Source organism: Pseudophryne corroboree, chromosome 6, assembly GCF_028390025.1.
Source record: "Pseudophryne corroboree isolate aPseCor3 chromosome 6, aPseCor3.hap2, whole genome shotgun sequence".
Classification (NCBI taxonomy): domain Eukaryota; kingdom Metazoa; phylum Chordata; class Amphibia; order Anura; family Myobatrachidae; genus Pseudophryne; species Pseudophryne corroboree.
In genome coordinates, this window is record NC_086449.1 from 664,239,843 (window position 1) to 664,252,832 (window position 12,990).

Below are 12,990 nucleotides of genomic sequence, written 5' to 3' on the forward strand. Positions count from 1 at the left end.
TGTCCAAGGGACTAAACATAATATATTCTATGGGGTGTCATAAGCAAGTCATTAGAATACTTTCCTACTAAATTTATAAGACATAAGCATTCAATACTTTAGTAAACAAAGAGAAAATAAAGCTATCTATTGGGTTTCACTAAAAAGTCTATTGGAAGACTTAACTATTGTTGTTAAAAATCATAGGCATTCATATTATAGAGCCACAAACCACACTAGTAAAATAAAAACATGATAATATGGGATTCGATCCAATGACAGCCTTAATTTGATAGTATAAACCCAACACCTTACTAACTGTGCTAACCAGACTGTGCATACCAGGCACATAATTTATCAGAGATTTAAGTGAATAAGCTACAGTGTCCAAGGTACTAAACATAATATATTCTATGGGGTGTCATAAGCAAGTCATTAGAATACTTTCCTACTAAATTTAAAAGACATAATCATTCAATATTTTAGTAAACAAAGAGAAAATAAAGCTATCTATTGGGTTTCACTAAAAAGTCCATTGGAAGAATTGACTATTGTTGTTAAAAGACATAGGCATTCATATTATAGAGCCACAAACCACACTAGTAAAATAAAAACATGATACCATAGGATTCGAACCAATGACAGTATTAATTTCATAGTGGAAACCCAACACCTTACTAACTGTGCTAACCAGACCATGCATAAAAGGCATGCAATTTATTAGAGATTTTAGTGAATAAGCTACAGTGTCCAAGGTACTAAACATTATATATTCTATGGGGTGTCATAAGCAAGTCATTAGAATACTTTCCTACAAAATTAATAAGACATAAGCATTCAATATTTGAGTAAACAAAGAGAAAATAAAGCTATCTATTGGGTTTCACTAAAAAGTCCATTGGAAGACTTGACTATTGTTGTTAAAAGACATAGGCATTCATATTATAGAGCCACAAACCACACTAGTAAAATAAAAACATGATAACATGGGATTCGATCCAATGACAGACTTAATTTGATAGTGCAAACCCAACACCATACTAACTGTGCTAACCAGACTGTGCATACCACGTACATAATTTATCAGAGATTTAAGTGAATAAGCTACAGTGTCCAAGGTACTAAACATAATATATTCTATGGGGTGTCATAAGCAAGTCATTAGAATACTTTCCTACTAAATTTAAAAGACATAAGCATTCAATATTTTAGTAAACAAAGAGAAAATAAAGCTATCTATTGGGTTTCACTAAAAAGTCCATTGGAAGACTTGACTATTGTTGTTAAAAGACATAGGCATTCATATTATAGAGCCACAAACCACACTAGTAAAAAAAAAACATAATAACATGGGATTCGAACCAATGACAGTCTTAATTTCATTGTGCAAACCCAACACCTTACTAACTGTGCTAACCAGACTGTGCATACCATATGTGCAATTTGATTTAAGTGAATAAGCTACAGTGTCCAAGGTACTAAACATAATATATTCTATGGGGTGTCATAAGCAAGTCATTAGAATACTTTCCTACTAAATTTATAAGACATAAGCATTCAATGCTTTAGTAAACAAAGAGAAAATAAAGCTATCTATTGGGTTTCACTAAAAAGTCTATTGGAAGACTTAACTATTGTTGTTAAAAATCATAGGCATTCATATTATAGAGCCACAAACCACACTAGTAAAATAAAAACATGATAACATGGGATTCGATCCAATGACAGCCTTAATTTGATAGTGCAAACCCAACACCTTACTAACTGTGCTAACCAGACTGTGCATACCAGGCACATCATTTATCAGAGATTTAAGTGAATAAACTACAGTGTCCAAGGTACTAAACATAATATATTCTATGGGGTGTCATAAGCAAGTCATTAGAATACTTTCCTACTAAATTTAAAAGACATAATCATTCAATATTTTAGTAAACAAAGAGAAAATAAAGCTATCTATTGGGTTTCACTAAAAAGTCCATTGGAAGAATTGACTATTGTTGTTAAAAGACATAGGCATTCATATTATAGAGCCACAAACCACACTAGTAAAATAAAAACATGATACCATAGGATTCGAACCAATGACAGTATTAATTTCATAGTGGAAACCCAACACCTTACTAACTGTGCTAACCAGACCATGCATAAAAGGCATGCAATTTATTAGAGATTTTAGTGAATAAGCTACAGTGTCCAAGGTACTAAACATTATATATTCTATGGGGTGTCATAAGCAAGTCATTAGAATACTTTCCTACAAAATTAATAAGACATAAGCATTCAATATTTGAGTAAACAAAGAGAAAATAAAGCTATCTATTGGGTTTCACTAAAAAGTCCATTGGAAGACTTGACTATTGTTGTTAAAAGACATAGGCATTCATATTATAGAGCCACAAACAACACTAGTAAAATAAAAACATGATAACATGGGATTCGATCCAATGACAGACTTAATTTGATAGTGCAAACCCAACACCTTACTAACTGTGCTAACCAGACTGTGCATACCACGTACATAATTTATCAGAGATTTAAGTGAATAAGCTACAGTGTCCAAGGTACTAAACATAATATATTCTATGGGGTGTCATAAGCAAGTCATTAGAATACTTTCCTACTAAATTTAAAAGACATAAGCATTCAATATTTTAGTAAACAAAGAGAAAATAAAGCTATCTATTGGGTTTCACTAAAAAGTCTATTGGAAGACTTGACTATTGTTGTTAAAAGACATAGGCATTCATATTATAGAGCCACAAACCACACTAGTAAAATAAAAACATGATAACATGGGATTCGAACCAATGACAGTCTTAATTTCATAGTGCAAACCCAACACCTTACTAACTGTGCTAACCATACCGTGCATACAAGACGTGCAATTTATCAGAGATTTAAGTGAATAAGCTACAGTGTCCAAGGTACTAAACATAATATATTCTATGGGGTGTCATAAGCAAGTCATTAGAATACTTTCCTACAAAATTAATAAGACATAAGCATTCAATATTTGAGTAAACAAAGAGAAAATAAAACTATCTATTGGGTTTCACTAAAAAGTCCATTGGAATACTTGACTATTGTTGTTAAAAGACATAGGCATTCATATTATAGAGCCACAAACAACACTAGTAAAATAAAAACATGATAACATGGGATTCGATCCAATGACAGACTTAATTTGATAGTGCATCCCAACACCTTACTAACTGTGCTAACCAGACTGTGCATACCACGCACATAATATATCAGAGATTTAAGTGAATAAGCTACAGTGTCCAAGGTACTAAACATAATATATTCTATGGGGTGTCATAAGCAAGTCATTAGAATACTTTCCTACTAAATTTAAAAGACATAATCATTCAATATTTTAGTAAACAAAGAGAAAATAAAGCTATCTATTGGGTTTCACTAAAAAGTCCATTGGAAGACTTGACTATTGTTGTTAAAAGGCATAGGCATTCATATTATAGAGCCACAAACCACACTAGTAAAATAAAAACATGATAATATGGGATTCGAACCAATGACAGTCTTAATTTCATAGTGCAAACCCAACACCTTACTAACTGTGCTAACCATACCGTGCATACAAGACGTGCAATTTATCAGAGATTTAAGTGAATAAGCTACAGTGTCCAAGGTACTAAACATAATATATTCTATGGGGTGTCATAAGCAAGTCATTAGAATACTTTCCTACAAAATTAATAAGACATAAGCATTCAATATTTGAGTAAACAAAGAGAAAATAAAGCTATCTATTGGGTTTCACTAAAAAGTCTATTGGAAGACTTAACTATTGTTGTTAAAAATCATAGGCATTCATATTATAGAGCCACAAACCACACTAGTAAAATAAAAACATGATAATATGGGATTCGATCCAATGACAGCCTTAATTTGATAGTATAAACCCAACACCTTACTAACTGTGCTAACCAGACTGTGCATACCAGGCACATAATTTATCAGAGATTTAAGTGAATAAGCTACAGTGTCCAAGGTACTAAACATAATATATTCTATGGGGTGTCATAAGCAAGTCATTAGAATACTTTCCTACTAAATTTAAAAGACATAATCATTCAATATTTTAGTAAACAAAGAGAAAATAAAGCTATCTATTGGGTTTCACTAAAAAGTCCATTGGAAGAATTGACTATTGTTGTTAAAAGACATAGGCATTCATATTATAGAGCCACAAACCACACTAGTAAAATAAAAACATGATACCATAGGATTCGAACCAATGACAGTATTAATTTCATAGTGGAAACCCAACACCTTACTAACTGTGCTAACCAGACCATGCATAAAAGGCATGCAATTTATTAGAGATTTTAGTGAATAAGCTACAGTGTCCAAGGTACTAAACATTATATATTCTATGGGGTGTCATAAGCAAGTCATTAGAATACTTTCCTACAAAATTAATAAGACATAAGCATTCAATATTTGAGTAAACAAAGAGAAAATAAAGCTATCTATTGGGTTTCACTAAAAAGTCCATTGGAAGACTTGACTATTGTTGTTAAAAGACATAGGCATTCATATTATAGAGCCACAAACCACACTAGTAAAATAAAAACATGATAACATGGGATTCGATCCAATGACAGACTTAATTTGATAGTGCAAACCCAACACCATACTAACTGTGCTAACCAGACTGTGCATACCACGTACATAATTTATCAGAGATTTAAGTGAATAAGCTACAGTGTCCAAGGTACTAAACATAATATATTCTATGGGGTGTCATAAGCAAGTCATTAGAATACTTTCCTACTAAATTTAAAAGACATAAGCATTCAATATTTTAGTAAACAAAGAGAAAATAAAGCTATCTATTGGGTTTCACTAAAAAGTCCATTGGAAGACTTGACTATTGTTGTTAAAAGACATAGGCATTCATATTATAGAGCCACAAACCACACTAGTAAAATAAAAACATAATAACATGGGATTCGAACCAATGACAGTCTTAATTTCATTGTGCAAACCCAACACCTTACTAACTGTGCTAACCAGACTGTGCATACCATATGTGCAATTTGATTTAAGTGAATAAGCTACAGTGTCCAAGGTACTAAACATAATATATTCTATGGGGTGTCATAAGCAAGTCATTAGAATACTTTCCTACTAAATTTATAAGACATAAGCATTCAATGCTTTAGTAAACAAAGAGAAAATAAAGCTATCTATTGGGTTTCACTAAAAAGTCTATTGGAAGACTTAACTATTGTTGTTAAAAATCATAGGCATTCATATTATAGAGCCACAAACCACACTAGTAAAATAAAAACATGATAACATGGGATTCGATCCAATGACAGCCTTAATTTGATAGTGCAAACCCAACACCTTACTAACTGTGCTAACCAGACTGTGCATACCAGGCACATCATTTATCAGAGATTTAAGTGAATAAACTACAGTGTCCAAGGTACTAAACATAATATATTCTATGGGGTGTCATAAGCAAGTCATTAGAATACTTTCCTACTAAATTTAAAAGACATAATCATTCAATATTTTAGTAAACAAAGAGAAAATAAAGCTATCTATTGGGTTTCACTAAAAAGTCCATTGGAAGAATTGACTATTGTTGTTAAAAGACATAGGCATTCATATTATAGAGCCACAAACCACACTAGTAAAATAAAAACATGATACCATAGGATTCGAACCAATGACAGTATTAATTTCATAGTGGAAACCCAACACCTTACTAACTGTGCTAACCAGACCATGCATAAAAGGCATGCAATTTATTAGAGATTTTAGTGAATAAGCTACAGTGTCCAAGGTACTAAACATTATATATTCTATGGGGTGTCATAAGCAAGTCATTAGAATACTTTCCTACAAAATTAATAAGACATAAGCATTCAATATTTGAGTAAACAAAGAGAAAATAAAGCTATCTATTGGGTTTCACTAAAAAGTCCATTGGAAGACTTGACTATTGTTGTTAAAAGACATAGGCATTCATATTATAGAGCCACAAACAACACTAGTAAAATAAAAACATGATAACATGGGATTCGATCCAATGACAGACTTAATTTGATAGTGCAAACCCAACACCTTACTAACTGTGCTAACCAGACTGTGCATACCACGTACATAATTTATCAGAGATTTAAGTGAATAAGCTACAGTGTCCAAGGTACTAAACATAATATATTCTATGGGGTGTCATAAGCAAGTCATTAGAATACTTTCCTACTAAATTTAAAAGACATAAGCATTCAATATTTTAGTAAACAAAGAGAAAATAAAGCTATCTATTGGGTTTCACTAAAAAGTCTATTGGAAGACTTGACTATTGTTGTTAAAAGACATAGGCATTCATATTATAGAGCCACAAACCACACTAGTAAAATAAAAACATGATAACATGGGATTCGAACCAATGACAGTCTTAATTTCATAGTGCAAACCCAACACCTTACTAACTGTGCTAACCATACCGTGCATACAAGACGTGCAATTTATCAGAGATTTAAGTGAATAAGCTACAGTGTCCAAGGTACTAAACATAATATATTCTATGGGGTGTCATAAGCAAGTCATTAGAATACTTTCCTACAAAATTAATAAGACATAAGCATTCAATATTTGAGTAAACAAAGAGAAAATAAAACTATCTATTGGGTTTCACTAAAAAGTCCATTGGAATACTTGACTATTGTTGTTAAAAGACATAGGCATTCATATTATAGAGCCACAAACAACACTAGTAAAATAAAAACATGATAACATGGGATTCGATCCAATGACAGACTTAATTTGATAGTGCATCCCAACACCTTACTAACTGTGCTAACCAGACTGTGCATACCACGCACATAATATATCAGAGATTTAAGTGAATAAGCTACAGTGTCCAAGGTACTAAACATAATATATTCTATGGGGTGTCATAAGCAAGTCATTAGAATACTTTCCTACTAAATTTAAAAGACATAATCATTCAATATTTTAGTAAACAAAGAGAAAATAAAGCTATCTATTGGGTTTCACTAAAAAGTCCATTGGAAGACTTGACTATTGTTGTTAAAAGGCATAGGCATTCATATTATAGAGCCACAAACCACACTAGTAAAATAAAAACATGATAACATGGGATTCGAACCAATGACAGTATTAATTTCATAGTGCAAACACAACACCTTACTAACTGTGCTAACCAGACCGTGCATACAAGACGTACAATTTATCAGAGATTTAAGTGAATAAGCTACAGTGTCCAAGGTACTAAACATAATATATTCTATGGGGTGTCATAAGCAAGTCATTAGAATACTTTCCTACAAAATTAATAAGACATAAGCATTCAATATTTGAGTAAACAAAGAGAAAATAAAGCTATCTATTGGGTTTCACTAAAAAGTCCATTGAAAGACTTGACTATTGTTGTTAAAAGACATAGGCATTCATATTATAGAGCCACAAACCACACTAGTAAAATAAAAATAAGATAACATGGGATTCGATCCAATGACAGTCTTAATTTGATAGTGCAAACCCAACACCTTACTAACTGTGCTAACCAGACTGTGCATACCAGGCCCATAATTTATCAGAGATTTAAGTGAATAAGCTACAGTGTCCAAGGTACTAAACATAATCTATTCTATGGGGTGTCATAAGCAAGTCATTAGAATACTTTCATACTAAATTTAAAATACATGGGCGTGGCCACGACGGCTAAGGAGTAGGCAGCAGGTCTCGGGAGCTCCCCGGCCACCAAACTCCTGATACCCATCCTTATTCCCTCTGGTGCTCCTACCCGGCCGAATCGCTCACCCTGCACTGCTGGGCACTGCCGGGCGTCCCTATCCGTGCTCTCCGGGTCCCGTAGACGCGGCTCTCACCGACATCCGGCCCTGCGGCCTACAAGTTCTCCGGATCCCCGGCCTCGATTTTGGCGGCCTCGATCGCGGGACACCCGGAGCTCGAGTGGCGGGCTGCCGCTGCTGCCGGAGCCCGCAAAAGGACTGTGGGGGGGAGATAGCCTCTCCTCTGCCTCCAGGGCTGCAACCTGGGTCCCTGAAGTGACCCTGAAGACGGGAGAACAAACAGGTACTCCTGGGGAAGGGGAAGAGGAAGGGACACTGCGGCCATTTTGGGAGTGAATGATAAAGGCTGCTGCTAATGCCTGCACATTTGATGGGCTGCCTGATGGAACTCTCCTGTGACCAGTGAGCCTTTGCTATTTGGGACCTCACTATCAGTTGCTCACTCACTCTCAGCCTCTCAGTATCTATACTACCTATACTGACTCAACATACTGCTGGAAGCACAGTCAGGTGTCTTTTGCTGCACAGCTCTCCCATTCTACCACATAAGAGATGCATTAGTAATTGGAACTGACTGCGTCGCTATACTGCACTAATATCCTTCAGTGTGCTACGCACCGACATCCTGCCCTTGCCTTCCGAAGTTGCTGCAAGATTCTCCCTCTTCAATATTACTGTACATATTGCTGCTACTTCTACACAAGCCTGTATTTTCTATCCATTGATATTTTGATATAAGGACTGGGCACGGTTGCTTCCCGCCACTAATTGAGGGCGTCCTCGCTCCTACCGCCTTCTCATTATACTTCTACACGGAACACACTGCCCTAGGGTGGTTGTGACTGCTCCTGTTCAATATGGTTAAGGGAGGCCAAAGTGCGGCTGCGGCCAAGCTAGAAAGATATGCCAGACAACCCACACCCAGGGTGTCGTCGGCTCCCTCTCCTACCCATTCTGATTCCCCCTCCGTGTCTGCGGCTGGCTCCCCGGGGGTGGCGGAGGCGCCGTCTATTCAACAGGTGCTGGAGGCTATAGCTGGCAGTGAGCAACGTCTATCCGACAAGATGGAGAAGGTGCAGTGTGACCTATCCTTACTCCGACAAGATGTCCAGCGCATTCGTGAGAGAGTGGGTGAGGCGGAGACAAGGGTCTCCAACCTGGAAGATATGTGTGGACCCCTGAAGCAGTCCGTATCCACGGTGACCCAACAAGTCTCCTCCCTCCAGACTAAGCTTTTAGACATGGAGGGAAGACTGCGTAGGAACAATGTCAGATTTGTGGGCCTACCTGAAAGAGAAGAGGGCTCGCAGCCGGAGGACTTCCTCGAATCTTGGCTCAAGGAGATGTATGGCGCTGAGTCCTTTACGGCCCAATTTGCGGTGGAGCGTGCACATAGGATACCATCTCGGCCACTACCTCCTGGTGCCCCTCCTCGCACCTTCATTGCCAAATTCCTACATTATAAGGACCGGGACTCAGTTCTTCGCCTAGGTCGCACAAAGGGCCCGCTGGTCCGTAATGGAGTCAAGGTGTCGGCCTTCCCGGACTTTGCCGCAGACGTCCAGAAGGACAGAGCCCAGTTTATGCCCATTAAGCGGCGTCTGCGAGACCTCAACATTCCGTATTCCATGCTGTTTCCTTCAAGGCTCCGAGTTGTGGCGGACGGGGAGACCAAGTTTTTTAATTCCCCCAGGGAAGCGGCACAATTGCTGGACAGATTTGCGCCGGGTGCTCGACAGCTGGCTCCGGACTGATCTCCTGAGTTGCAGGAGCTGGGTCTGGGCTATCGGAGGGAACGATCTTAGATCGGGGAGCCCCCCTCCTTTGCATTGGTGGCTCAAGACTTACCGTCCAAGTGGTGTTGGTTAGAGGTTTAGTTGAGAATCTAGGCCTACTCAGCACTTGGTAGTTTGGGTTGTTGGTTTGGGATATAAGTATGCCGGTGTTCTGGGGGGTATACGGGGAGGGGAGGGATAATTGGGAAGCTGCTAGTTGCGGCTCTCTTTGCTGCTGTTTTTGGTTTTCTTTCTTTAGTTTGTTATTTTTCTTACCTGAGTTTTTTTTGAAGCAAGGATGTTTATTAATTCAGACGCTATGGATTATAATGCTGGGCTTATGTACGTCATGTGTTACTGGTATTACTGATGTTGGTTCTCAGTTGTATTCTGGGAAATGTCTATCCGGGAGACACATAGAGTCTACATGGAGTCATGACTAATCTGAAGCTGTTGGCATGGAATGTCCGAGGTCTGAATAACAAAATCAAACGATCTCTGGTTTTAAATATGATTAAGAAATATGACCCGGACATTGCATGCCTCAGTGAGACCCACTTAGAGGGACATAGGTTATTGTCTTTACGCCGGGCCTGGGTGGGATGGGCTTACCACGCCTCTCACTCTTCCTTTTCTAGGGGTGTCTCGGTTCTGATTAAAAAATCAGTGCAATTTGAATTACTGTCGATCAAAACTGACCCATATGGAAGATTTGTATTTATGGAATGTAAACTGAGCTCCCAGCCCTATTACATATTAGCGGTGTATGTCCCCCCTCCCTTTTCCTATGCTGTGTTGCAGCAGGCTGCCTCTTTCATCGCTTCATCTCCCACTACCCCAGTGATATGCCTGGGTGACTTTAATAACATCCTAGATTTGTCCTTGGATCGATGGCACTCCCCGAGTGTTGCGCTGGCGAGTGGTGGCCCTACTAAGTTTGCAGATTTCTTGGATAGCTTGCAGTGGGTTGATGTGTGGAGGCTCCGTCACCCTACGGCCCGCCAGTTCTCCTGTTTTTCCAGTGCTCATGGCTCCTTTTCCAGGATTGACCTGATGCTAGTGTCCCCTGCCCTTGTCCCGGGGATCATTGACATTCATTATGAGGCCCGAGGGGTCTCTGACCACTCCCCCATGTTGATGACTATCGCTGTGGGAAGTCAGAGGGGGCACTCTTATTGGAAGCTGCACCCCTCTTGGCTGACCCAGCTTGGTGACTGCAGTGACCTCGAGACTCAATGGGGGGGTACTTTAACGATAATGTAGGGTCAGCCCCGGCTACGATAGTTTGGGATTCATTTAAGGCTTTTTTGAGAGGTTCATATATTGGACGCATAGCGGCTCATAAAGTATCCTCCAGGGAGAAGGAACAGGCCCTTGAAAGGGACGCCAGGGAACTAGAGTCCCAATACCTGCTAGATGGGGCCCCCACTACGAAGGTACGCTGGCTAGTGGCTCAGTCGGCTTGGATGGCCCACCTGTCCGACAAAAACTCACGCTCCCTCCTTTTCAAGGCCACTAATATTTATATGCAGGCTGATAGGACGGGGGGACTCTTGGCCCGTCTGATACACTACGATCGGCCTGGGTCTACGATCACCCAGATGTCCGATGGGGATGGCTCCTTTGTTGACACCACGCCGGACATTGCGCAGTTGTTTAGATCTTATTACTCTGGTGTTTATAGCTCACAATTGACGTGCTCTACTCTTGACATCTCGCACTACCTGGGGGATATTGCGTTGCCCGCACTCTCCCCTGAGGCCTATGAGCTGCTGGAGGCGCCCTTGACGCTCGAGGAGGTGACTGCGGCCATTGGTATGTCCCCTAATGGCAAGGCTCCGGGGTGTGACGGGATTCCCTCTGAGGTTTACAAAACTCATATAGATTTCTTTGGACCCAGACTCCATGCCCTATACTTGGATATATTTGCCAATAATGAGCTTCCCCTCTCTATGTCAGAGGCAATTATAATAGTGATTCCAAAGCCCGGTAAGGACCCTGGGTCTCCAGACTCCTATAGGCCGATTTCCCTGATTCCCACCGATGCTAAGATCCTGGCAAAGATATTGGCAGTACGGCTTAACACAGTGATCACCTCCCTCGTTCACTCGGATCAGACTGGCTTCATGCCAGGGAAGTCCACATCTATTAATCTACGTAGACTATATACCATTCTGCAACTCCCACATGACTCCCCTTCTGACTCGGCTGTGGTCTCGCTAGACGCGGCCAAGGCTTTTGACAGCGTTGAATGGGCTTATTTATGGGAGGTGATGACTCGTATGGGCTTTGGACCCAACTTTATCAGTTGGACTAAACTACTGTATCAACATCCGAGTGCCAGGATCTTGGTGAACGGCTATGTATCCCCCTCTTTCCAGCTATCCCGTGGGACTAGACAAGGCTGCCCCCTATCCCCCGCACTGTTTGCCTTGGCCATTGAGCCCCTGGCCTGTCTGATAAGATCACACCCAGATATTGTGGGAATCAGTACGGGCTCACGTGAGGATAGAATAGCTCTTTATGCTGACGACATGTTGCTGTTCTTGCAAGATTACACCAAGTCAATGCCCACTCTGCTACGGGTGATTGAGTGCTTTGGTGATCACTCGGGACTTAGAATTAACTGGTCTAAATCGTACATTATGCCAGTCATAGGCCCCCCCCCTACTATTCCCAAAATCCCCCTGCCACTACGTTGGACGATACAATTTAAATACCTCGGGATTCAAATAACTAGTGACCCTTCCGATTTTGTCCCTCTGAACCTGGACCCAGCCATGCAGTGGATTATGGGCAAATCCAAAGCTTGGTGTAAGCTTCCACTGACGGTGTCTGGCAGGGTCAATCTCATTAAAATGATTATACTCCCCAAACTTTTATACATTATTCTCCAGTCCCCGGTATATATTTATCCGCTATTCTTTAGAAAATTAAATAGTGTTCTATCCTCTTTGATATGGGCTAACAAACGTTCTAGGATACAGCTAAATACTCTTACCAGGCAGCGCTCTGACGGTGGCCTGGCTCTGCCTAATTTTCAGATGTATTACTATGCTGCCCAGCTGACTCATATTAGTGTGTGGGCGCAGGATTCTGGGGTTAACTCCTTACACTGTGAGTTTATTCGCTCCTACTTTCCTCACCTCTCTCCTGTGCAGGTGCTGTTGAGTGGGAGCATATCTCGGTTTCTTCCCCCTATTATTTTCCAGGCATTAAAAATATGGCAGGCCCTGAGAGTCCTCTTGGGATACGATGGTTTGGACCCTGATACCCCCCTATGGTACTCTGACTGGCTCCCTGAACTACACGCGCTTGAGGGGCGGGAGGTGTGGGCCCCTAGATCTGTGGTTTCTATTTCCCAACTCTACCTAGATGGGGTACTCAAATCCTTTCAGCAACTGAAAGATGAG